At 40.5% G+C, this 25,151-nt stretch overlaps 1 protein-coding gene across 1 annotated transcript in view; it reads left to right on the top strand.

The window, feature by feature from the left end:
• The window catches only part of LOC122806893 (A disintegrin and metalloproteinase with thrombospondin motifs 7-like), a 2,879,604-nt gene that overhangs the window by 131,591 nt on the left and 2,722,862 nt on the right, over positions 1-25,151 (top strand). The window lies entirely within an intron of this gene.

Below are 25,151 nucleotides of genomic sequence, written 5' to 3'. Positions count from 1 at the left end.
TTTTCTATTTTGTAACAACTCTTGTTAAGAAACCAGATAAGGATACAGTGCTGCCCCCTTATTACAGACCAATAGCTCTGTTGAACAGTGATTACAAGATTCTGGCTAAACTGTTTAACAAGCATTTGATTCTTTAGTTGGAAGATACTAGTCACCTCCAGTCAATTTGGTTTCCCTCCAATGAAATCTATGCCTATGGCTAATCATATTTTTGTTATCTGTCCAACTATTTATTAAAAATATCTGAAAGTGACTTCTTGTAACCCATAATAATCTTCCGTGCATAACATGCATACAAAGCTTTTAATACAATAAGCACTCTCTTGCAGTTGCTGTCTTTTCGTAAACTTCCATTTCATTCATTAAATTTGTTCCATGCTTCATCTACTAAAAACAAAGATTTTTTTGTCTACTAATGGATTTCACTGTCATTTTAAGTCAGCTAAAAGAGATGCGTCAAAGTTGTCTTTTTTCCTACCCAGTATCTTTCTGTCATTTATCTTACCTTTTGTTTTATATAAGATAACCCTTAGATTAGGCCAATTAATCATTCTAACCATTTCAGATATAAATCTATCTTCTCAGTTTTTCTTTTATTTCTCTAAAATATAAATAAAATAAACAGTGCTCGAACAAGGACTTTACAATAAGCTCCACATCCAGTCCGTAATAAGTCAATAAAAAGTCGTTTTATTGTGATAAATCCATAAAATTGAAGTTTAGCGCTTTCATCCCTCCATCAATACTCTGTGGACATCATCAGAACTAAGTAAAAAGGAAGTGAGGTCACCATTAAATAACTCAGTCATTAATTAAACTCAACTACAAAAACGTGTACATCATATGTAATCCAAATATTTTTAAAAAACATTTAAAAAAAACATCCATGAAAAAAATTATTAAAAAACATGTATTATAAAGTCCCTAAAAAAAAAAAAAAAAAAAAAAAAAAAATATATATATATATATATATATATATATATATATATATAGTTTTAAACCTTTTCTATTTAATACTGGTGCTAATGAGAAATGCTCATTAAGGCCAGGGGCTTTAGTAGTATTTAACCTTATAATCCAATAAAGTTCTCTTAAATCTAAACTAAGCTCCCACCAGCCACCTCTGGGACTTCTGGGAACTACTTCCAAGATTCCAAATTTAAAGTTTGAGAATTCCTGGTATGTGAGTGTATGTTTTTATAGGCCGTTGTTAATATTTCGCCAAAGTATATCAACCTGTTACTGGTTACTCACTTAATCCATCAAAATCCAGGGGTTTTATTTTTCTCCAGGCAGACCAAGTTGCAGCCTTGCTATCCTACAGTAAATAATAATCTGAAAATCCTGAGATGGCGTTATACTGCCAGTATTCCTCACATCTCTGATCTACAAACTCACCCTAATTTGAAGTTCTTTGTCTGACACACACATTGTATAATTTGAATTTCTATTTTTGCTGAAAGATTAATTTCCTCAAATTAAAAGTGTTCCATTTGCGGTCCTTTTTCATTAAAAAATGTAATTCCTCCTTCTCCTTGTTACAGTAATTGCAATCAGGTCTGGTCTAAGTTTATTTGGAGAATGTTTCCCTTAGAGTTCTATGGAATGCAATCATTTTTTTCATGCAAGAAGTGGAGTTTTAATTTACATGACCCCCTCAAGTTCTATAATTGCATAATTTATGGATGAATTAGTTTCTTGGCAGACAGTTACTAGTGCCTTTTTCAGGCTTTTTTCCTGAGTACGACATATCTGCCTCTCTATTTGTATGAAAGTTTTGGGGCAAAATCATTCCAGAATTTTTTTATACTTTTCAGTCTGACCCTTATCTGAAAGGAATTTTCACCTGAAAACCATTTCACATCTTTTTCTGTTAAAGGACACTCATCATAGCATGCCTACCTATATGTTTGACCTCATAAACTTACAGTGGTGACCCCTTACACAACTTTTTGTTATGCCTGTCTCACAATGTCCAGACTGACATAAACTTCCTACCACTTTTTTTTCATACTCAGCCCTTTTACTATATATAACCAAATGGTACAGTCTGTTCCCACTAGCACAGATTCGAAGTACTGACACTCAAAGAATAATATAAAATCTTCCTTTATTCAAATAAAGGTTTTGAGGAAGTCTAAGTGTTTTAGATGAAAGCGCTTAACATTTGAATAAAGGAAGATTTTATATTATTCTTTGAGTGTCAGTACTTCGAATCTGTGCTAGTGGGAACAGACTGTACCATTTGGTTATTGAGTTGACTGTTTCCAGTACATTTTTATTTTCTTTTACTATATATGGTAAACTGGAGGGTAAGTAACTTAGTAACTCTCTTTCACAGACCTCTGTCTAATTTGGTGGGTAGTATTCAGGGAAGAGACTTCTAGCTAGAACAACTAATTTAACAAGGATTCCTAAACATGATCATATCATTAACTTGTTAACAAACTGGAATGTTGTTGTTTGTCTTTCGGCTTTTTCCCAGTTTGGGGTTGCCACAGCGGAACTCCGGTCCGCTAATGATTGGCAGTTGGTTTTTATGGTGTTGAGTTGCCAGCCTGACTCCCAACCTTCAAAAAAGACACGCCCATCCAAAGCATGTCTTTCGAACGCCCACTCGACCGCGGGGAGGACATGCAGACTCCACACAGAAGGCACTCCCAACCCAAGCCGAGAATCAAACGGGAGAACCTCTTGCTGTAAGGCAACAATGCTACCGCTGCACCATTGCGGAACTGGAATAAGGAATTAAAAATTGGATTTACTCTCTGTGATTTTCAATTTCTGTGGAGACTTTATTTTAGATTTTTTCTGAGCAGAGTTATTCAACAGATGATTCGTTACTGTGTTTATTGGACCCTGCACAGGATAGGCTGGATGTACACTACTGCAAACTGCTGTCTTGGTTATGGTGGATTATGAAACTGATAACAGATATGATGGACCTGCTCCAAGGTAGCTCATTGGTGGGAGAAAACTCTTTACTTTGTTAATAAAATGGCAAATGACACTTTTGATATTACAGTGCCATACAACATCTGGATTTTATAAATGATGACAATGAAATAGCAATTCAAAATTTATTCATCCTTACTTTTAGAGACTTAGCAGGAACCCCAGCAATCATGTGAAGGAACCTTGTTTTCAGAACTTGTATCTGTAATCTCATATTGTTGGTTATTACTCAAAGTCTGAACCGTAGGTTATGATGGGGTCCTAGACTTGCTGGCAAATTGGGAACTTTTTACTATGACACAGCTATTGCTTAAATATTAAGGCTCATTGCAAGGTCTGTCATATTTGCACCTTTGCACTTGTCCACTGCTCAATCTAATGATGTCCTTTGCCTTCAGTCATGAACAAGACCCTGGAATACTTAAACTCCTTTCCTCCCCTTAGCTGCACCTATCTCACTTGCAGATTGCAGTCCCTCTTTTCTAGGACAGAACCATGATTTTGATTTCTAGGTACTGATTTTCATCCAGCAAAGATCTGCAGTCTACACTAGATGTCACATTTCTTGAGAGAAAGAGGACAATATTGTTTACAGACAACAATGATACAACCTTCATGCCTCCAAACTGGGTAGTCTTTAGAGTTCTGTTATGTCTTGATTTCATGCTTATGAAAATAATGAAGAGAAGAGAAAGCACAGCCTTGGTGCAACCCTGTGGCTACCTTGAATGTATAACTCACATCCAAAAATGCAGACAGAACTCTTGCTCTTCAAGTACATGAACCAAATAAGCTCAGTAGTGGATGTGGGACCCCACACTGTTGTAGCTCCTTCCAGCAAGACATTTCAGGGCTTACAGCCATATACCTTCTCTAGGTCTTCAAAGCACATGCTGTTATTACTGTTAAGACTCCCATAGCCACTGCAGTACCCCTGAAAGGACAAAGAGTCAATTCACTGTTCCATAGTTTGAATATAATCCAGTCTTCTTCTTCTGAACCAGAGGCTCATCTGTCAGGCAGAGTCTCCTTTTTGGCAGCCTGACATAAACTTCCCCAGGGAGGCCAAGAGGCTTGATCCTCCATTAACTGGAACCTATCTTCCAGTACCCCCCTTATGAAGATGGAGATCACCATTCTTGTTTGTGAATCCAGACATGCTTCTTCTGTGTGTCATGCATAGTGCTTCCATCGTCTATGTAGTATTGAAACATGTTAATCAATTATACACCACATTTGTCTGGCACCTTCAGTATTTTCAGCTAGATCTCATCCAGTCCTGCTGCCTTGTTTGAATTCTGTAGGGACTTCATTTATACTAATGAACCAAGTCCTCCAGTTGCTTTAGCTACTGCCCTTTCAAAGGAAGACATGGACACTAGATTCAGTAGTCTCTCAAATGTGTTCCTTTTAGCTCCTGATAATACACCTGATAGAGATCAGCATTTCTTTCTGCATTGTTGAGCATAGCCTGGTTAATTTCCCACCTGATCTCTTATTTGTCCCTAGATGGTTTGCCAGAGCCACTTAGAAGGCACAAAAAGTCATTCACCTTGATGTCAACAGATGCTTCTGATGTGTCTATTTTGGAAGCTAGAAGTTTCAAAACTTTGTACTTTATATGGTTGAGACCATAAGATTGAAATTTTGAAACTGAACAGTTTAAATGGAGATTGTCATACAGCATGGAAAGGGAAATTTACAGTTCTCTTCAGTGTAGTGCGATTTCTGAGTTGGTATATTTAATTAGCAGGGGATGTGGCAGGTGCAGGGGAGCTTGCCCTCCTGCATAAACATAAACAATTTTTTATTTTTTTTTTAAATTGAAATTTTGAACTTTCAAAACTTTGATGTTATGGTCTCAGCCATATGAAGTTTGAAGTTTTGAAAGTTCTAGCTTCCAGAGTAGATCCACTTCTGACACCAAGGCCTTTGTTTGGCAATGAACATTGCTGTATTCCTGTCCTATTAATACCACACAGCCAGCTCTAGACAAACTCTTGCCATAATTGGAGAGAAGGCCTCTTTAACTTGGCAACTTCTCTTTTTTTGTTGGGGTTCACCTGCATGCCTTTTTGGGTTGCCACCTGAAAGAGTACTAATCACGCTTTGGAATTAACTACTTGCTGCTGCCACCTCAGTTACTGAGGTATTGAACAAGGAGGGCTTATTTGGATTCCACCTTCCTACCTCCCCTAGTGTAGGTGTTACACTTGATGAGTCAGTTGAACTCATCCATTACAGAAGCATATGCTAGACATTCAAGAATACCATCCTTGCATGTTTGGATTTTTGATGTCTGTCCATTTGCCATCCTGGTCATCTGGCCTAGCTCACCACCAGTAGGTGATCACATAACAGTTTAGCATCACTTTTTATCTAAGTGTCTAGAACATATGGCCATCATTCTGTTGATATGTCTAAAAAATCAATCCTCAGTCTTTGGCCCAAGCTGCCATGGTACCAGCTACGCTTTTTTCCAGTCTTGATTTTTAATATGGAGTTTACTATGGATAATCTCTGACTAACACAGAAGTCCAAAAACAGCTTATCATTTGAATTCAGCTCAGGCAAGTCATTTTCCACAATCACATCCCCTCCAGAGATCTCCATAATTTTTCCTGTGAACCTTGAAATCTCTCAGGAGAACAGAGTCAGTAGATGATGTCCTAACAAGCACCCCTCTCATAGTCTCCAAAAGGCCGAAAACTTTGAATTTCTGTTAGGTACATACTCATAACTAACATAGTTTTCTTTACTGTAAGTCATAGTTGAATTAAGATAGTCTTCTCATCTACTGTCAAAAATACTAAACTTAGGGCATGCAAATGAGAAAGATCTAGTATGCCTCTTCAGTGGGGCAACTCCAAAGATAGAGATTGATGACCCCATATGAGAAGTTTGGTTTCAGAACCAGTTCTGTGTTCAGCAGTAAGATCATGTATTTGCAGTTGGTAATTTTCAACCTCCCATCCTAGTCTTGACTTACTCTCCCAGCAGTGGGATGACATTGTATGACAGAAAAGACAGTTTCTATTGCTAAAGTCTAATCATTAATTTACCATCTTTTTCTTGCCTGCCACCTGACAGGCATCATACCTGTCCCCCAACCTTTGTCTTGTAGATAGTGTTTCCACAAAATGGCACTTGGCATTTTTTCGGGCCAAGTCTGATTTGGGGTGTACAGATTATTCAGCCTCATGTAGCTTGTCAGTGAATAGCATCCCCAGGTCTGGTTTTATGGACCACTCCAGGTATTCATGTTCCAGGTGAGATTCCCTTATTTTTTAAAGAGCCATTAATAGGGGTCATTCTGTGGTTTGTGTTTGTTTGCACCCTACTCTAAGATCAAATGCCAAGGCTGACCATACCAGGAGCACAAAACCATAGACAGCATGTTTGCAAGGAACTCAGGGACACCCCCAATGCAATTATGTTAAGATTACTGGAACAATAACCCTTATTGTGCATGCAAAATGCAGTTAACATGGTTGAAGTGGAGAGTGGTTATGTAGATGACTCTGAATCTTAAATCATGGTAATGCACTTTGATCATAACATCTGGTAGTTATGTTAAACATTTGCTAGTAGTCCTTTGAAAGAAATAAGGCCACAGAAAGTGTAGGCTCTGTCATGTAACAGAAGCACACATTTATACTGACTTCAATGCTATATTAATTAACACTACCAAGGATATAGATTCTACACATATGGAGAGCCAGACCATACTAAGAAGCAAACGTTGCCCATTATGCATAAACTTATAATGAGCTGCCATCGTCTTAACATTACAAGCTGCATGGCCCATTCCTGTGCCCTATGATTCTAGTACTGAGAAGGGCCCATTTATGTTCCCTATGGTTCCAGTACTGAGAAGCCTTTATCCTTGTATGCTTAATGGCAAGTCCAATGTCAGATATGTAATGTAGTTTACATGCAGAATTAAAAACACAATTGAAACTGAAAACATACCTGGGGATTCAGAAGTGTCATGCCTGCAATCACAGGCAGGTCAGCACTGCATACTTTGTCCTCTCTGATAATTTCTGCTTGAGCAGAGAAACCAGGCAGAGGTGTCCTCTTTCCCCTGTATCATTTGAATTATATTTAGAACCACTGGCAAAGAAAATAAGGGACTCAGAAAGTCAAGGATATAATTGGTATGGTAGTCAAGAAAAGCTGGCTTTATTTGTAGATGATATTATTTTATACCTGACAAAACCAGAAAAAGACATTACAGTACTGTGTCATATTTTGAGACAGTTTCAGATCTTTTCAGGATGCAAAATTAATGAAGCTAAAACAAAAGCAATAGCAATAAATTATGTACCCACACATGAACCTGTTCAGGAATACCCATATACATATATATATATATATATATATATATATATATATATATATATATATATAGGGACATGATAAAATGAAGTATTTAGGAGTATGGATTAAAAATTATTCTATTGTAGCAGCTGTGGGAAGAGACTAAAAAGATTAATACAAAAAACTGAAACACAATGTAAACTTTGTTGTATGGATATGGATAGTAAGATACAAGCAGTTAAAATGTTTTTAGTCTCTTTAGTCTTATACAAAGGTCAGGCATATTTTTATTAACCTGAGGAGAAGTTGTGGGTAGCAATTAGTAAAGAGCTGAAAGACTTTATCTGGGTGGGGAAGACGGCAGGAGTCAAGTGAGATAAGCTGATTCTTCCAGTAAATCAAGGTGGATTGGGTTTACCCAATTTGAAGGGGTATTTCCAAGCTACACATTTAAGACTCATTTACCTAGCACAAGCAGAAAACTATAATTCAAAGTGGAAAGGGATGATGATGAAAGCAGTGGAGGGGGGATATCAATAAAGTTGTGCAAAGTATTTTAAGAACTAAACCAACATGGGAATGGAGAAAGGAGATTCTGCCGATAGGGATGATTGCAATTAGGGATACAGACAATAGGCAAGAGGTGGCTGCAATTTACTGGAGAAAACTGGTAAAGGAACCAAGGTATTGGGTGCAAATAACTTGTGAGGGAAAGATGATAGGATGGGAAGACGCCAATAGTTTATTTGAACTGCAGGTGAGAGATTGCCTTCCCTATCAGTGACTTGATATCAGAGTATAGGCAAAGAAAAAGAAATAAGGGGGGGTCTAAACAAAAGACCAGCACTGGTAGAGTTTTTAGTAGACTCTAGAACAGAAGCTGACATTCAAAAAGTAATAATTAGTAAAGCATATAAAATATTGCATGATAACTATAAGAATCAATAAGAGGAGGTTAGAAAGAATTGAGAAGAGAGACTGGATAAGCAATTCACAAAGAAACAATGGGAAATATATGTATGTCTCCCAAATATGCAAAAAATCTAGAAAATGTAGGATTTTTGCCTGGAAATGTTTAGATAGATGTTTTTATATCCCAAATAGACTCCAGAGAAATTTTCCTCAGGCAGACAGCAAATGTTGGAGGTATGAAGGGGAAGAAACAGGTAATTGGGAACATACATTCTGGGAGTGTGGTGAGTTGGTGGACTTTAGGGATTCCCTGTGGGAAGCACTGTTGGAGATGCTGGGTGGGCAGATTGGTCTGATGAGGGAGATGATTTTTCTGAGCTATGATACAGAATTGGAATTGCCTAGACATGGTAAGTCCTTGGTGTGTCTAATAATGGTGGCTGCCAAAAAAAGCAATTACTAAAAAATAGAAATCAAAATCTAATACAACTATACTGGAAGTAGTTAATATAGTAAACGAGATAAAATAACTGGAATTGAGATCTTAAGAAAAGGGAAGTTGCAAACTACATAGGAAAAAATGGGAATTGTGGGAACAATACATACAAGGGCTGAATGAGGTTTAAATGAGTTATGTAATGTTTGAGTGAGAAAGATTGGGTAGATTATAAGTGATGTATAATGTTTGCAACTGGGAGTATGTCAGTATGGTTTGTGTCTGAGTGGTTTGCTTTCATTTATATAAATGTATGATTGCCTATGTAATAAGTCATAGTTTAATAAAGATGTGTCTTGTTTAAAAAGGCAGGAATTGAATACTTTATATAATATTGCTTAGGTTATATCATATGTAGCAATATATGTAAAGTATAATGTTTATTTTAATATAGTTTTATATGTGTAAATCTGTCTGTGTCACAAGTGATAATTCAATAAAGATGTTTGAAAAACAAATAACACTGCATACTGTGTGTGAGCAATGCACAAGATGAGCTGGTCCTTGTCATGACCGCAGTAGGGACCCCTGGGAAGATCGTGTTAAATCAACCTACAGACAGAGTAAAGCATGAGCAGCTGTTGAAAACCTTGACCATGCATGAGTGTCTAGTATAGTCATCACAAAGCTGCATACATGGATGGTAGTATTAAAGTGATGAGTCATTGTCGTGATTCAAGGCAAAATATATGCAGAAAGATGTTTTATGGACAAATGTAATGGTATTACAACTAAAGGTTGAGAACAAGTAATTGCTTTACAATCCTTTTTGGGGCATGCATGTGGCATGCTTATCTGTTTGTTGACCATATTAAATGTTGGAAATGGGAGTACAGGCCACAGATGAAAAAGGGAGATAAAAAAAGAGGGTAGAGTAGAAGGTGAGCAAATTGGACAACAAAAGTTATAGAAACTGACAAAAAAATGGAAAAAGAGCTGGTGTATATAACAGAGATGCAGAATATAATAGAGAAGGGGATATGATGTACATACAAATATCCATCTGAAATATCTGAACAGTGACAATATGAAACTCAGGGTAGGTGGGATACAGTAAAGTAATATATTTTTATTTTATCAGTATAACTGCACTATCATTTAAATGTATTAAAAACCATATACCAACCATGGGGGATTGGAGTCCAGGACTCTTTTCAGTGGTATGTTGTCAAATGCTGCATTAACAAAGTGAACTGTTGCAAGAGTCCTACTGAAGGGGTCAGGGAAATACATATCAGGCGAACGTTAACTAAAAACAGACTGAAAGCAGAAATCACAAGACAGGCCTCAAGGGCATTGAACCTAGTACTTTCTTCAGTAACAGTCTGTTAAACACATCATTATAATTTGAGCCATTGCAAAAGTCATACTTAAGGGGTCAGAGAAACCTATATCATTGGAATGCTATACAACAACAGACTTGAAGCAGAAATCACAAGACAGGCCTTAAGGGAATCAAACACCAGGACTGTCTTCAGTGATAGTTTGTTAAACGCATCTTTAAGTAGTTGAGCCATTGCAAGCATCATATTGAAGGTGTCAAGGAAGCACATATCAGAGGAATATTACACAAAACAGACTTGAAGCAGAAGTCAAAAGACAGGCATCAGGAGAATCAAGCCAAGGACTCTGTTCAGTGATGGTCTCTTAAACACAATGTTAACAAATTGAGCCATTGCAGAAGTAATACTGAAGAGGTCAGGGAAATACATATAAGAGAGATGTTACACATGGACAGAATGAATGCAGAAAATTAAAATAAAAAATACTACCATGAGGGGAGTGGAACACCCCAATCTGTGCATTGGAAATCTACAAATCCGATGATTAACAAGTTGAGCCACAGAAATAATAAAGGCATAAGCTTTACTCTTTTTTTTCATATTTGACAACTACTACATGTGAAAACCCACCACTGGACCAGAAATCAAGGAACCTCAATCCTCATCACTGGCACCAGTGAGGGACATACATTGGGTGTATGACAAGTATACCCACAGTATTTCCAGATGCAGCTCTCTGCATTAAGTGCAATTTCTCTTAAGAGCACACAGAGATCACAGTCAGTCCAGGGCTGGTGTCATCCTCTTTCTCCAGATTCCCTGTAAGACTCCGTACTGGCACAGCTATAGATTTGAGATCTCAGCTGAGTGGCCAAGCCAAAACCTCCAGCACCCTCTCTGTCCAACTAGTGCTTTTTTTTATGTACACATGGACAGACACACACACACACACACACACACACACACACACACACACACACACACACACACACACACACCTGGGAAAGGCTGACACAGGTTTATTAGTTATGCCCCCTTTTTCCCAGACTATAAGGTAGTTATTATTGCCAGCAGCCAACTCCTTATCAGCTACATTAAGGCCCCTTTACAAAGGGTGCCCAATCTTTCTGTGTAATGTTAAAATTAATACAAATGATAGTTTGACAAGAACAAGGCTATTAGGAGTAGCCCATGCAGTGTCTCCAAATAAATATGCAAGTACTCTTAAAACCTAAATATCTCTAGACAGGTTAGCTGCAATGAAAGGCTTAAATATGTTTATTGATAAATAATAAAAGAACAAGAAAATACTCTGTATATAGTCACACAAATGACTGATGCCAGTAACATGGCCTCAAGCTGAATGCCAAAAAATGCATCATCATCCCCTTTGGGGAGAGTGACATCCCCACATATTATCACATTAATAACAACATCCTAAGTACACAATCAGTGGTGAGGGATTTGGGCACCCAGGTTGATAGCAACCTGACTTTTGACCACCATGTTGCTTCTGTTGTACGGAAAGCTTTCTACATGGCCCACCTCATAAGTAAGGGTATCTCATCCAGGGACAAAGAAGTCATAACACCCCTGTATTCTTCCCTTATAAGGCCAATTATTGAGTACAATGCCCCCTTCGGCATGTACCCTGCAAAGCACATGCAGCAGCTGGAGAGACCACAGAGGTTCCTCACCAGGAGAATCCAGGGCCTCAAACACATACCCTACACAGATAGGCTAAAAGCCCTGTCCCTCTACTCAGTATCATACAGACTCCTCAGAGAAAACCTCTGTCTGGCATACAAAGCAATCTCAGACCCCGCATTGATGGGACTGCTGCATATCTGCAAGTCAAGCTCCACTCGAGCAACCCATATGCGCTACCTCAACCTGGTCTGTGATATCAATAGGACTTGTTGATGGGACAGATTTGTGTTCCACAGACTCCCTCATCTGTGGAATAGTCTCCTCTCCACATCAAGCAGAGTACCTCATTATCTCTTTTAAGCGCAGCCTGGATAACTGGATGGGAAACAGAAAATACACCCCTGGGATTCCACCTGTGCCCCTGCTGGACAGGGGCTCTGGGTGCTGACTTGTCTAAATGTGGGCTAAATTCTTGGCTAGGCTTATAAGGGCCTCAGGGCCAATAGCCTAGTAACCACCTATGATACTAAGGCGGATGTGTGGTGAATGGTTCCTTTTGTTGTCCGGTCCAAGACAGAATACAGAATGTGCTGTCTCTCTAAGAGAGTTCTCAAGTTAATATCTGAAATATCACTGCTGGGATAGCTGGCAGAATTACATAATTTCTTGTCATCTGACTGTATCCCAAGTGAAAGCCCCACTGCTGGAATCTGGCAATATTCAGCATCTACCTGTGAAAATACATAGACTTCTGATCTTTGGCAGATGCTGGAAGTCATAAAACAATTGCATTCCTTCACATTTCAAAATTCGTAATTAGTTCACTCTGAAGACAATACAGGAAGCTTCACAGCACATACTCTGTGTCTAGCTGCACTGAAAAGTGAAAGATACCATCTTTTATTGCGTAGCCAGAAAGTAATTTAATTTCAGTTATTTTTCTGAAGTTAACCTCTTGTATTCCAGTTTATACTATTAAAATATATACATTTAAAGAGTTACAACAGTGCATGTGCATTTCTTTTCTTTTCCAGTAGGGCACACTGTGGATCCATTTTAAACACAAGCGTTTTGCAAATACCCTTTTAAACACGGATGTCTGTACAAGAAGTTTGATATACACGACATACAGTTCTCATACATTTGTAACACAAGCATCTTAAATAAATCATGTTGCTATTCACAAATGACATATAATTATTTATAAAATTCAAGATTGCTGTGCTGGCAGTATTTCCCTTTGTCACACTTCTATATAAATCATGTTGATATTCACAAATGACATATAATTATTTACAAAATTCCAGATAGCTGTGCTGGCAGTATCTCCCATTTGTCACACTGCACACCAGTGCTCAGCTCATTTGCCAATATCTGTAGCTCATGACATGGATTGGACATTATTTTTTTCTATACAAGAAGAATTATTATTTCTTGTCGGTTGTACAAGGGCATTGAGGGTGCTGTCTGTGACCCATTGAGCACCATACAACTACAAAAAGATCATTGTTTTGGGGCATGTGTGTGGTGAGTTTGTTTCCTGATCAGATTAACTGTTGAAAATGGGAGTATATGGCAAAGACGAAAAAGGGAAGCTAGTAGAGGGTACAGTAGAAGGTAAGCAAATAAGGAATGAACAGGATGAAGATGGGGCAAGAGGGATTTTTTTGTGGGACAGGTGCACATTTTAAGAGAAAGTAAAGCTGGGGAAGAGAATAAGGTAAGTAAGAAAGGTAAGAGGGGTATGTTAAGCAACAGGGAAAGACAGAGAAGACTAATGGGGTGGGGAAGCACAATGAAGGTGGGGGGGACACTGTTGAAGGAGACATCAGTGGGAAGACAGTGGTGAGGAGAAAGACTGTTAAACCAACAGGAGTGTCCATGGACACAAAAGGGAGGGGAACACCAGTTTGTAGGATAGGATTGGGTACTTGCACATGTTGCTATGTCAGCTGATACATGGGTAGAATACTTATTATCCTGGGTACTATATCCACTAGTTCCTGACTCAGAATGTGGAGCCACTTTTGGGCAGGGATGCAATAAAGCAAGTTGCTAAAGCATGTTCTCCATGTGGTTGATGTGAGCATCCAACCTCCTGTCCATTATATCCCTCACAATGTGTGCCAGATGCTGATGGATCATAGAGGTATCACCTCAACTCACATTGCTACTGGTGGGTACTACTGTACCAAACTCCATTGCATTTGGTTCAGGTAGGACAGGAGATAACTGTGGCAAGCTGGGACCCAGGTGTGCTGGGTGCTTCAGCTGGTGGTGGTGGTTATGGTGCTGCTGTTGTCACCTGGTGGAGACGGCAAGCCTTGCTGTTGAGGCAGTTGTAGGTTACTGTGCTGTTGCATATAATAGCAGAACAAATGGTGAGAAAAATAAATAAAAAATGTATGTAAGAGAAAGGCCCACAAACAGAATCACTATACACTATACAAAGCATTAAATAATCATGAATGTCAAAATTATTTTATATATATATATATATATATATATATATATATATATATATATATGTGTGTGTGTGTGTGTGTGTATGAATGTAATGTGTGTGTGTGTGTGTGTGTGTGTGTGTGTGTGTGTGTGTGTGTGTGTGTGTGTGAATGTAATTTGCAAGAGAGGACTAAAATAACAGCCAGCCAAATATGCAGAATTACAGATGAAAGATTAACGGCTGGCGGTATTTAGCCAGACCACCATATGACTATGGACATAGATACATTTTAATGTCTGAGAATACTGGACCTATAGAAAGTAAGCATGCTGCTCAGACAGCCAGTCCTGTTGTAAGTAGTACTATGAGGCAGAAAAATATACATGAAAAGTTTTTCTTGATCACTGCAGGTATGGGGGTAAGAATTGAACTCACTTACATCTTCATCTGTGTGACAACAAAGAGACTTAACATGAAGCTCCACCTGTCAGCCATATGGGGGAGGTATAAACAAACCCTTCTAACTACCCCTAGTAATACTAATACCTTTGATTTGGGATGGTACAGACAGATGTGGCACTGGGATATGAAAGTTGTACATTGTTCTTAATGCCTACTACTCTTCCTATTAAAAAGCCAACATGTATACTCACTGCAGTGCTCTCATAGTTGCTCCAGTCTACTCCTGTGCATCTGCCAGTTCCTTTTAATTTCTAGGGGCTAGAAACATAAAAACAGTGTGATGTAAAATTTGTGCATGGCATGCAGTGGCAGGTTATGTGTGTAGCTAAATTAAACTGTACTTGCAGTACAGAGGTCATAACTGTGCCTTAACTTCTTCCTTTCATCAATGAAGGAGATCAGGATTGTGACACCCAGTGTTACAGTAACGGTAAAGGCACAGAACCCCTCCACATGGTTTGCCAAAAGCACAGGTGACAGCACTGGCCAACCTATTCCAGTCTTCAATATTTTACTGTGACCAGGTATAGCCTTTTTGGTTGCACTCCTTATGGATAATGTGCAGAATAATCTTGGACTCCTCCTCAAACCCATGGTAGATGATTGGCATACAAAATAGTTCTTGAATGTCCTATCTGTGATGGAAAACACAGAAAATATAAGATGTTTTTCATGTTTCACTGTTGCAGTCATTACATATGGGTTATGTGCTTGCAGGTAGCCCTCAGTCAGCCTGATTAACAAAGTCTTGGGTCCTGCGTCGGTTGCTGTCCCTTCTTCCATGACGTCAGGTCGTCAGGAGTATAAAACATGCAGCTCATGCCATTACATCAGTCTTTCTTGCCGTGCGGTGCCTGAAGCAGAAGCAGTTTGAAAGTGTCGGTCGGCCGACTCCTGAAATTTTTGTTTTCGAGTTTCAGAACCAAAGTCTTCAACTAAAGCTAAGTACCCCGTTGGGGAAACTTTTTCTTGCTCCTTACCGATGTCAGTAAAAGTTAATAATTGCATTACTTGTGGAAAGCAAATACCTCATAAAGATTTTCATTCGTACTATATTCCTTGCCTAGGCCTTGACCACAACGTACCTTGCCTTCGGTTTTGTGCCTTATTTAATCAGTGCACTATCCGTCGTCGGTATATTTTCGTCTCTAAATATTTTGGTTCTCTGTTTAATTATCCAGAAATTTCGTTGGTTAGCCATCCGACTACCGGGATTCCAAAAAAAACGCAAAGATAAAGACAGAGACAGGCGGCCAAGGTCCAAAACTGCTGACGACCCTTCTCCTAAGCCAGTTGCCAGTTCGCCGGTACTCAGTGAGGTGCTTTCGCAGCCCCTGATACCCGCTACTTCTGATTCTCAGGCCTCTACTGAGACCCATTTGGAGATGCTTCAACTATGGAACCCACAGATGTCTCTACCTTGGATGGGTCTGGAGCCGCTGTGCAGGCACCGGCTTCTGAGGATGTATTCAGGCCTACGTACTTGCATATTAAACCGACGCCTCCTTGTTTACTTAGGCCTAAATCTCGAACCATGCCCAAAAGAAACCGTCACCCAGGCCACATGCTTAGAACTCTATGCCTAAAAAACAAATGATAAGAATGGATGAAGATCTAATAACTCTAATCAGGGGTAGCCAACCCCCCCCCCCCTTCTAAGAGGCCTAGGACTGAAGTTGATTATGAATTTTCTGATCAGGATTCTGTTTTTTTCTGATTCTTCTGATGATCTGGATTTGCCCTTATCTACTTATGAAGATTCTGATGCAGAGGACTCCATTCCCACTGCTTCCCCTCCTGAGGATTTTTCTTTTGGGGAAACCTTACATACCCTAAGGGAGCATTTCCAGTGGGAAAGCCAGGATTTTTCTGATTCAAAAAACAGTCTTAGGGATTTCCTTCTCCTCCCTCAGCATAGGCCTTTAGCTATTCATCCTGTACTAGACATTGTTGATGATGCTTTTTCGGAATCTAGTTTGGCCCCTGATTCCTTGCCTCCTGCTCCCAGAAAACCTGACAGATACTACAGGGTTTCTGAGTCCCACAAGTTCCTGTTTAAAAATCGTATTGCAGATCCAGAGAATATTTCACAGGGGCCCTAGGGCATTAAGGCTTCTACTGCTAAAAATCCTATACCTTCTGATAGAGACTCCAGGGCGCTGGATAGATGGGGTAAGAAAGTTTATACTTCTGCAACCTTGGCCATTTGGGCTTTAAACTGCCAGTTTCATATGTTAAAGTATCAGCAACATGTTATTGGACTGCTTAAACACAAAATGATGTTGATTCCTGACTGTGTGAAAAATAAAGAATTACAAGATTTAATGCATTCTGCTGAACAAGTTGGAAAATATACTTTGCAATGTGGTTTTGATTCGTTAGAGGCCTCTTGCAGGACTGCTGTTACTGGGTCTGTGCTCAGAAGTCATGCTTGACTTAAGGAGCAATCTTTGCCTGATCATGTTAAAGCTAAATTGTTGGATGCTCCCTTAAATCAGGACCACCTGTTTGCCAACAAGGCTGAAGAAGTTCTTAAAAAGATGGAAGATAAAGCTAAATCTATGCAAACTGTTAAATATTTCTTACAAGTTCAGCCTCCTAGATTTAGTAGGTACTGGCCCTCTAAGAACTGGTCCTTTCCAGCCCCTTCTGGGTCTTCTCAAGCCAAACCCAGACACAGCAAAAACCCCAGGGTTCAGTCCCAGGGGACACACAGGACTAAGCAGTGGGGGCCTCCACTTCCAAATCTGGGAATAATAAGACTCCCCCCTGTGGTAAACTGTCTCCTTTTAAAATTTCTAAGCACTTATCATCTGACTGCCCCTTTGGGGGGAAAGATTGCTCTTCATGCAAAGAATTGGGAACTCATTACCCAGGAGAAATGGGTTTTAAATATAGTGTCCCAGGGATACAGATTTCACTTCCACATGTTGCCAACACCAAGTGGGTGGCCGGACCTACTCCCAAATCAGTGGGCAGAGGCCCAAAAACAAGTACTTTCTCTCTTAAGCATGGGGGCTATTCAACTGGTACCAGAAGAGGAAAAGGGACAAGGTTTCTACTCAAGACTTTTCCTGGTACCCAGAAAAGACAATTCATGACGTCCTATCCTGGACCTGTCTACTCTAAATAACTTTTTCGAGATTCCAAAATTCAAGATGCTGACTCTTCAGAAATTACTTCCTATGCTAGGCAAGGATGCCTGGTTGACAACACTAGATTTAAAGGAAGCATACCTGCACATCCAAGTCGGAATCTTGCAGAAGATACCTACACTTCAAAGCAGGCTACATGCACTATCAGATCTCTGTACTGCCTTTTGGCTTATCTACTGCGCCCAGCATACTCACAAAGTGCCTAGCTCCAGTTATTGCATTTAGCAGACAAAGAAATATTCAAATATACCCATACCTGGACGATTGTCTAAGTCAGGCAGAAAGACAGGACATACTTTTGAATCATCTGGCCTTTGTACAAAGGATTCTAAGTTGTCTAGGGTACACCATAAACGAAAAGAAATCACACCTGGTACCCTGTCAACAGATTATATTCTTGAGAGTAAGCTTGAATACTTCCCAGATGGCTTACCTCATGCCAAAGAAACAAATTAATTTGACAACCTACTTCAAACAAGTGGCCACAAAAACCCTGCTATCTGCATGACAAATGCTGCAAGCCTTGGGGTTCATGGCCTCCTGCATTCTTCTGATTCCATATGCAAGACTGCATATGAGGAAACTACATTGGTATCTAAAAAGCCTATGGTGTCAGCATTCTTAGGATCTAGAAGCAATGATTCCTATCATACTTTGCCTACGCCTAGAGTTCCTGTGGTGGGCAGAGGCCTGCCACCAAAACAAGGGACTACCTTTCTCACCACCCCCTGCTGCCCAAACCCTAACAACAGACACATCAGACTATGCATGGGGTGCTCACCTGGCAGGGAAGTGCATTCAGGGCAAATGGAACCCAAGTCAAATGCACCTGTGTATCAATCAAAAAGAAACGCTAGCTGTACAGAATGCTCTGACAGCCTTCAAGGACCACATTCTTCCAGGACAATTAATGGTAAAGCTGGGCAATACCATGGTCATGTGGTACATAAACAAGCAGGGGGTACACATTCTTACCCCCTCTGCGGACTAGCCATGGCATTGCGGAACACAGCCTTGAGCTACCAAGTCCACCTACAAGCTCAATTCCTGCCAGGAAAATAAAATACACTGGCAGACAGACTAAGCAGAAACCTCATGGACCCACACGAGTGGAAACTGGAACCAAGGATTTTCAACATGTTGACAAGCAAATGGGGGAGCCCAGATATAGACCTTTTTGCCTCTCCCCAAAACTACCAATTGGACAAATTTTGCACAAGGACTCCCCACAAACAAGTCTGGAAAGTGGATGCTGTGTCCTTCAGCTGGAAAAACCTATCAGTCTATGCCTTCCACCCTCTGCCTCTGCTCTCTAAAGTACTACTAAAAATCAAACAGGACAAACCAAGGATGATTTTGATTGCTCCAGACTGGCCGCGCCAACACTGGTACCCCCTCCTGCGAAGTGTGCCACAGTTATCCCCATGGCACCTGCCTCAGACTCCTTCCCTGTTGTCTCAGCAGGAGAACCAGATTCTGCACCCTCAGCTTCTAACACTGAACCTTGCAGCCTGGCTAATTACATAATCTCTCCTTTACCATCCCTCAGTAAACCTGTGATGGATATCATTTTAGAGGCAAGGAGGCCTAGTACTAGAAAATCTTATGCTGAAAAATGGAAAAGATTTTCTGCCTGGAACCAATCTCAAGGGATGAGCACAGCAGCACTCAATTTACCTCAGATTTTACAATACTTAACTGAGATGCTTCACAAGGACCTGTCTTTTTCTTCCATTAAAATCCATGCCTCAGCCATTTCAGCTCATTATAACACAGAACCTCCCCTCTTCTCTCATCCACTGCTCAAGCAGTTCCTCAGAGGGGCCAAAAATTTCAGACCACCCAGGAGAGCTCCAACTCCAGCCTGGGACCTTAACTTTGTTTTGGAGAAACTCACTCTACCTCCCTTTGAGCCGGCTGCTACTGCAGACTTAAAATTTCTTTCTTGGAAAACAGCTTTCCTTTTAGCAATCATTTCAGCTAGAAGGGTATCTGAATTACAGGCCCTTATGGCAGTGGAGCCTTTCATCATCTTTCATGCGGACAGGGTGTCCCTCAGAACCAATCCATCCTTCATGCCCAAGGTTGTATCCAGTGTGGCTCTTAATCAGTCCATTTATTTGCCAACCTTTTTTCCCAATCCACAGAATAAAGGGGAACCAATACTGCATTCCTTTGATGTGCATAGACAACTTAGATTCTACTTGGACAGGACTAAACCTCAAAGGAAATCTGAACAACTGCTGGTGGCATTTGCTGTAGGGGCAGAGGAGAAGGCTGTTTCAAAGCAAACCATTTCTAAATGGATAGGTCATTGCTTTCATTTCTGCTATAATCACCATGGAAAACCTATCCCCAGGGGATCAGACCTCACTCCACCAGGGCTGCATCTACCTCTACAGCCATTCTCAGAGGCGTCCCTACCAGGGATGTCCTAGAAGCTGCTACCTGGAGTTCTGTACATACTTTCATGAAGCATTATCATTTCTAATTTTCTCTAAATCCAGAGCTGGTTTTGCCACTGCAGTCTTGCAGGGCCTTATAGCTGGTCCTAATGCTATCTAAATTCCTCGTCCCAACCATAGCTTTGGGTATCTACCCAAATGTAATGACTAACAGCGAAACATAAAGAACATAGTACAGTTGTGTACACTTACCATAAATGTAGATGTTCAAGTGTATTCACTGTTGCAGTCCTGGTTACCCTCCCTCCAGCCCCCTAACCTCTTTTTGGCTATACCTCTACTTTCCTTTACTATGCTTAAAAGCCTTTTTGGTGTATTTGCTTTTTTGTTGGAGGTATATCATTGTACTTTTATATTTAATTGCTTCCCATTAGGAGGGCACCTAACATCTGGGGCAAGAAAAGCTGATATAATGGCGTTGGCTGCATGCTTTATACCCCTGAAGACCTGACATCATGGAAGAAGGGACAGCAACTGACGCAGGACCCAAGACTTTGTTAATCAGGCCAACTGAGGGCTACCTCCAAGCAGATAACCCAAATGTAATGACTGCAACAGTGAATACACGCGGACATCTACATTTATGGTAAGTGTACACGACTGTACTTTTTGTATTGTTTCCAATGGAATTTTCAGGTGTGAAACATGGCTGTACTCCATCCTTGTGCATGCTGTTGAGAAGACATGCCCTACAATGACTCCATCTGAAGATGGTTAAGTATGGGATGACAATTCTCTCACCCCTAAAACAACTGGGTGCCTGTACCTAAATGGATCTGCCCACAGGTGCATAGACATGTGTACTGCATTGTATAGAAATCTGTGGGATGTTTACTCAGCTTGTCATGCACATTGAGTGCTTCTGAAACAATAATGAGAAGAGCCATAATTAGCATAATCACAGCACCCAGAGGGGCGAATCTACATAGAGAGTGATGGAAGGAAACTTCTGCAACCTGAGTGTGAATCCTACTAAGTGTTCCTCAAGAAGATAATTGCTTAAATAAGATAAGAGCTGCTGGTTACACATCTATTTCTTTATGCAACAATAGCTTTTGCTCTGCTGTTTACTGTAAGGCCTATAAGGGATGTCAGTTTGTCAATAATTGTAAATGTGTTTTCCATAAGGGTATTAAGGATTACATTGCAAATACATTAAAAGTAGTAACATGCAGTATTGTTAGGGTAGATGGTAGACCCACCCTGAGCTCATACTGAGAGTAATGTTCAGTGCTGTTGCAGTGTTCTCTGCCTTTCACATGTTTAATTCGCCAGCTTTATTTTAAATGTGCCATTGTAGTAGTTAGGTGGTGCTATTCAATTGCAGTTATTTGTTTGTTTTGTTAAGAATATGTCCTCATTCCACTAATGTGCTTGACTATTACTTTAAAACAGTGGATACAAATATCTAACTGTTAGACACAAATACAGCATACTGTATTGGCATAGTAGGAGAGTAGTAGTGATGTAAAGATTTGTAAGGGCAATGCTGGAATAAGGTTATTAATTCCACTATTTTCCATGCCACCAGGGCCATGCCTATTAACAAGGGTTAGTGAAAAGCAATGCATCTTGTGAAGCTTCCACTTCCACCTGAAAACCCATGTTTACAGATACTAAGACTGAGGTGCTACTGGAGGCACCCATCTCCATAGGCAATGACTCTTTGCTGTTCCATCTGCTGAATAGCACTTCTTTGACTGTGCCTGGGCTGAAATTGTCAACAGTGATAAAGCTATGGGTAGTCAGGATCACAGCTATGACACAGTCCACTGCAGTGCCACTGATGATCCATGCCACCACCTGCAGAGCAGAAACCTTAACATGGGAACATAGGGCAACAGGTGGTGGGCCATCAACCAAACAACCCCTTAAGGAGATGTAAGCCTCACTTAAAGGCACTACCACCTCCACAGAGTCTCACAGTGTGATGCTGGATATTGGGGCAGAGCTGTGAAGGTCCCAGTGAGGTTCAGCTGCAAATGCCCTAGGTATAGAGTCCTAGATACTTGGATTAATGGCTGCAAGTTCTCATTTTCTTAGTCATTTTAAACTTCATTACATTTGTATCACTTATGATATACGTGTGCATTGGGGATCCAGCTGTGAAAAGTATTTGCAGTTTTTCTCATGTTTATAGATGCAAATATATTAGTTGCATGTGTAGTTGCAGTACTTTATCATACTTACATTGGATATTTTTTGCTTTGGTGTTTTAACAACTGATTTCTTTAACCAGCATCGACAATGTGGAATTACTCCCATCTAATATTGGAGGATCTGTAGCTTCTGATAATGATGATGGGGGTTAGCTGTGACAGGCAGGGGACACAGGGTATTTGCTTCACACAGGGAGTATTACCACCGCATCCACCACACAAACCATGGACACAGTCTCTATGCTTCTGGATACTCAGGATGTACAATCATCTGAGAGAGAGAGAGAAAGAAAACAGGTTGATGGGGGCACTATAGATCATTCTGAAATTGTGGATAGGGAGATCCATGCAGGGAGGTTTGTAATTGTCTACACCAGAGATATAGGTACTGCCCTCTTCCTGTAGTTGGTGTGTCAGTAGCTGCAACTCAACCCGTGTGCAGGGCCATAGTGGAGGCACAGGCTTGTCCACCACAGCCATTGGTGATCCAGATTGTACATGTTTACCTATGGGAATGCATGTACTATATAAAAGATTCCTTAGACAGACTGAATCACTTATTGGACTTTGCAGTGTCTTCACTATGTCTTCTGGCAGGGATCAATGGACTGACCTCACAGCTGGTCATTTGCTACATCCATAGATTTTAGCTAGCATGTCCATGGATGAGTGTGGCCAGCCTATGCATAGTTAAGTACAGTCTCTTGTCTTGCTGTGTAGTAAACGTATGTTCAGCTTGCTGTCTCTTTACTAGTGCCATGGCATGCTGTGCCACCTCCATCTAGCATGGTTATCCCCTGCTGCTGCTTCTGGCTCCTGCTCTGATTCCAAATCTGTCTTGTGCTGGGAACTGCTTGTTTTGTGAGTGGCCATCCTGTTATAATCACTTAATAACTATAATATCGTATAACATTGCATATACATTCAAAGTCAGTGCTGCAACAGGTAACACACTTGCTTTTGGTGCAAAAGGCTGTGGGTTATAGTCCCACACAGAGCAAATTCATTGCTGCCACTGCAGTGTAGCAAAAGGGTGGTCTTGCACTCCTGACCGTGTCATCCTTCTGATGACATGTTAAACCGAGGTCTCATCTGCATGAGTTGGTGATAGCTCAGGTGGATGTAAAAGATTCCATGGCATGTATCAACAAGAGTAGGGGAAGTTCTCTAATGCCCTAGCCAAATTTACCAATTTACCCTAGTAGTATAAATACAACCTCAGGCCTCCCCTGAGAAGAGGCTACTAGCTTAGTGGTACTAATCTGGTCAAAAAAAGATAAATAAAATAAATTAAGTATTTTGGCATACCTGGCAGGGCCATACTGCAGGGCACCACCAGATGAATTCAGGCAACTAAGGCATTACTTCAGCAGCCCAAACACATGCTTTGTAATGTCTCTGGTTTGAGACAGTGCATGGTTTTATGCCTGGTCATTTTGATTGTGTGGATTTCTTATGGGTGTCATGAGCCAGGTCTCCAAATTATATTCAACATCACCTATAAGATGATCTTGTGGGAAATCATCACTTGCAAACTATTGGTACAGGTCACATGTGTGCCATATTTGGGAGTTGTGAAAACTGCCTGAGTGGCCTGCACACACACACACATTGTAGGTGATACCCTATGCATTAGATACCACTTGGCAGTTGACAGAGTGATCCCATTACATTACATTAAGAACCTAGACTCCTTGCTGTCTCAATCACAAGCCAGTACATCTGGCACTGAGAAGGTTGTCTGCACAAACACCACACCTCTAACACCACCCACACATGTACAGTACATTCCTACATATGTGGAGGTTCTCAACAAAAACATGCCTAAACAAAAGAGACCTCCGAGGGAAATGCACACGCACAGACACACACACACATCACAACCCACCACACCAAGCACCACACATAGTACACATGCCTGTGTCTCACAGCCTCTAAGGCACAGCCACAAACCCAACATAATAGTCATAGGAGACTATTGTGAGACACACAGATGTGCCCCTCATCAGGCTAGACAAAGGGAAAGTCAAGGTAAGTTACTTGTCAGGTGCTAGAATCCATCCTATAACTCACACAGTCAAGTCTGTCAACAACAGGTACTGTTATGACTCTGTCATAGTCCATGTTGATGTGAATGGCTTGAGACATACCTCTCTGGACTATATGAAGAGAGACATGATTAAGCTTGTTGAATATGTGCCCGAGGCAGGTATGTCCCTAGCCTTAAGCAGCATCCTACCATCACTCAGAATAATGCCTCAGTACAAACAGAAAATGATTGACTTTAACAATTGGCTTAGTTTCTGGTATCATTCCAAGGGTATCCAGTACCTGACAGCCTGGGAGGACAGGCAAAATCATGAGGAAAAAATTACCAACATGAAATATTCTTCTAAACAAAATTTAAAGGTCATGCTGCTAAATGCTAGGGGTCTTAACATGGAACTGCACTCATTGCAAGCATTCCTCACCCTGGAAGATGCTGACATTTGTGCAGTCACTGAAACCTGGCATGCTCAGGAGTTCAGCACCCTCTAATGCTGTCAAAAATTCTGAAAATTAATCCAGTCACCTGGAGTGGTAATAGAACCCACAGCTTTCTGATCTTCCTGCAGTAAAGGTGAGCATGCTACCTTTTGATATACTAACTGTACAATCCACTTCTCACAGTTTGGGCCTGTATTTTGTAAGGTGCATAGATTGACTCTTTGTCTTGGATTTGCATCTCCAATTTGTCTAAACACCCAAAGTGCCATTGACATGTGGCACAGTTAGCAGGGGCAGTCTGCACATCCCCAGTTGTAGTGCATTGGGCATGCTGAATGCATGGTGAGAGTGACATATG

This window comes from Protopterus annectens, chromosome 7.part0 (genome assembly GCF_019279795.1).
Source record: "Protopterus annectens isolate FY-2018-M chromosome 7.part0, PAN1.0, whole genome shotgun sequence".
Lineage (NCBI taxonomy): Eukaryota > Metazoa > Chordata > Ceratodontiformes > Protopteridae > Protopterus > Protopterus annectens.
The sequence above is the reverse complement of the archived record's forward strand: the minus strand, read 5'-3'. Positions and strand labels throughout refer to the sequence as shown.